Here is a 2,980-nt window from a genome sequence, read left to right on the forward strand (position 1 = left end):
TGTTATTTGCATGGTGTGATGCATTTATAAAAAATTATTTGAGTAAAATAGTGAATGCCATTGGATCTGAGAGATTTAGAACCAAATAACCTGAAGTATATAGATGGTTCTTTTGGCTAAGTCATATATGAAAAGAAATGATTTGCCAACTAGAGAAAATGGGCTTTTGGGCTCATTGACTATTAAGTCATATCTAGTCTTTGAATCATCTCTTTGAGGATTAATGACCAAGCTGTCTTTTATGGGTTAAAAGACTAGGACCATTGAGATACTTGTCCTAGTACATATATGATGTGTATGGCCCATTTTATGAGCCAGACTAGGAGGTTATCACTATTTCATCACCTTTACCAATGAATAGTCATGGTATAGGTATGTATGTGAGATACAAATCTGAAAAATTTTGAAATGTTCAAAGAATTCAGATATAAAGTAGAAAAGATAAATAAAAAAATTTTTAAAGGTACTTCGATCGAATCAAAGATGCAATACCAAATAGAGAATTTGTTGATTATCTAAAAAGAATGACATAGTTTCATAATGAAATTTTTCTTGTATACCTCAGCTCAACTGTATATCTTGAGAAACGATGGCACTATATGAGATATGGTCCAGTCCATCATGAATATCACTAGCTTAATTATTATTTCTTTAGGAACAAGATTTAATTTCTGAAATTTAAATTAGATTTCTTCTAAAGTTGGTTTCACCGCACCATATAAGATATGATATGGTGGATAAGTTAGAGGATATGTCTGTGAGAACTCATTTATAGGGTATCCCAAAAGGTATTTGAGATATCACCTTCTCTTCCTAGTGGTTTACAATGTTGTTGGTGCAAAAATCTGCTTGCGCCGGAGAAGCTGGAGTCGGAGAAGCCGCGGTCGCCGCCGGGACCTGCAAGGGAAGTCTAAACCGGAGGTGAGGTTGCTCCGGCAAGACCCTCCGACGCTCAAGTCAGTTCTCTACCTCAACAAGAATGGAGTGCTCGAACGGAGAATTTAGCAGAGTTTGGAGATAAGAAATGAGCTTAGAGAATAACGTATCTGGGTCCCCCTTTTATAGGCGGAGGGGGCAACGGATTGATGGCGATGTTTGTAACCGTCTGGTAGTGGGCCGCCCATGGTCAGGGAAATTGATTGCGAAGGATAGTGGAGTAGACACATGGCTATTGTTACGGCCTGCTACGTGGAGCGGCGTCCGTTGCCGCTAGCTGTCAGGGAGTAATGGAGTCGCGCAGCACCTGCCGCAGGGAGTGGAGCAGAATCGTGGCCGTTGACATAGCCTGTCAGAGAGTAATGGGTCCGCCGCAGGGGGTGATGGAGCCGTGCGAAATCCGCTACAGGAAGTGGAACATGATCATGGTCGTTATTGTGACCTGCCAGGGGGCGTGGACCTGTTGATTGAAGCTTGGCAGTGGTCGGAGTCTGGCCTCTGTAGAGGTCCGGGAGGGGTCCTCCTGTCGGTTGGGGTCGTGGGTGGAGCCCGACTTCCGTGGGAGTCCGGGCGGAACCCTCTCGGAGCTGAAGCTGCGGGCGGAGTCCGACTCCCGTAGGAGTCCGGGCGGAGTCCTCTGCGATCAAAGTTAAAGGTGAAGTCCGGCTCCCATGGGAGTCCGGATGGAGCTTACCAGCAATTGATACCGAGGCGGAGCCCGGCTCCCGTAGGAGTCCGGGCGGAGCCGTTCTGTAGCTGATGTCGGAGGCGGAGCCCGGCTCCCGTAGGAGTCCGGGCGGAGCCGTTCTGCAGCTGATGTCGGAGGCGGAGCCTGGCTCCCGTAGGAGTCCGGGCGGAGCCGTTCTACAGCTGATGTCGGAGGCGGAGCCCGACTCCCGTAGGAGTCCGGGCGGAGCCGTTCTGCAGCTGATGTCGGAGGCGGAGCCCGGCTCCCGTAGGAGTCCGGGCGGAGCCGTTCTGCAGCTGATGTCGGAGGCGGAGCCCGGCTCCCGTAGGAGTCCGGGCGGAGCCGTTCTGCAGCTGATGTTCGAGGCGGAGCCCGGCTCCCGTAGGAGTCCGGGCGGAGCCGTGTCCGGGCGGAGCCGTTTTGTAGCTGATGTTGGAGGCGGAGCCCGGCTCCCGTAGGAGTCTGGGCGGAGCCGTTCTGTAGCTGATGTCGGAGGCGGAGCCCGGCTCCCGTAGGAGTCCGGGCGGAGCCGTGTCCGGGCGGAGCCGTTCTGTAGCTGATGTTGGAGGCGGAGCTCGGCTCCCGTAGGAGTCTGGGCGGAGCCGTTCTGTAGCTGATGTCGGAGGCGGAGCCCGGCTCCCGTAGGAGTCCGGGCGGAGCCGTTCTGCAGCTGATGTCGGAGGTGGAGCCCGACTCCCGTAGGAGTCCGGGCGGAGCCGTTCTGCAGCTGATGTCGGAGGCAGAGCCCGGCTCCCGTAGGAGTCCGGGCGGAGCCGTTCTACAGCTGATGTTCGAGGCGGAGCTCGGCTCCCGTAGGAGTCCGGGCGGAGCCGTGTCCGGGCGGAGCCGTTCTGTAGCTGATGTTGGAGGCGGAGCCCGGCTCCCGTAGGAGTCTGGGCAGAGCCGTGTCTGGGCGGAGCCGTTCTGTAGCTGATGTCGGAGGCGGAGCCCGGCTCCCATAAGAGTCCGGGGGGAGCCGTTCTGCAGCTGATGTTGGAGGCGGAGCCCGGCTCCCGTAGGAGTCCGGGCGGAGCCGTTCTGTAGCTGATGTTGGAGGCGGAGCCCGGCTCCCGTAGGAGTCCGGGCGGAGTCGTTCTGCAGCTGATGTTGGAGGCGGAGCCCGGCTCCCGTAGGAGTCCGGGCGGAGCCGTTCTGTTCCGTCATCGATTCCGCTGGGGGTTTCGGCTGTGGGTATTTTATACCCAACACCAGTCTCCCTACTTCCGAGTTTGAATTTCAAACGAAGGAAGTACAAGAGAGAGATGGGTACAGCCGGAACCGCCCCTTCGAATCCTGCGCACTGCCGCCTTCAGATATTTTGGCATTTAATATGTGTACGTCAGAGCCCACTTTTCG

This window comes from Elaeis guineensis, chromosome 8 (assembly GCF_000442705.2).
Source record: "Elaeis guineensis isolate ETL-2024a chromosome 8, EG11, whole genome shotgun sequence".
Lineage (NCBI taxonomy): Eukaryota > Viridiplantae > Streptophyta > Magnoliopsida > Arecales > Arecaceae > Elaeis > Elaeis guineensis.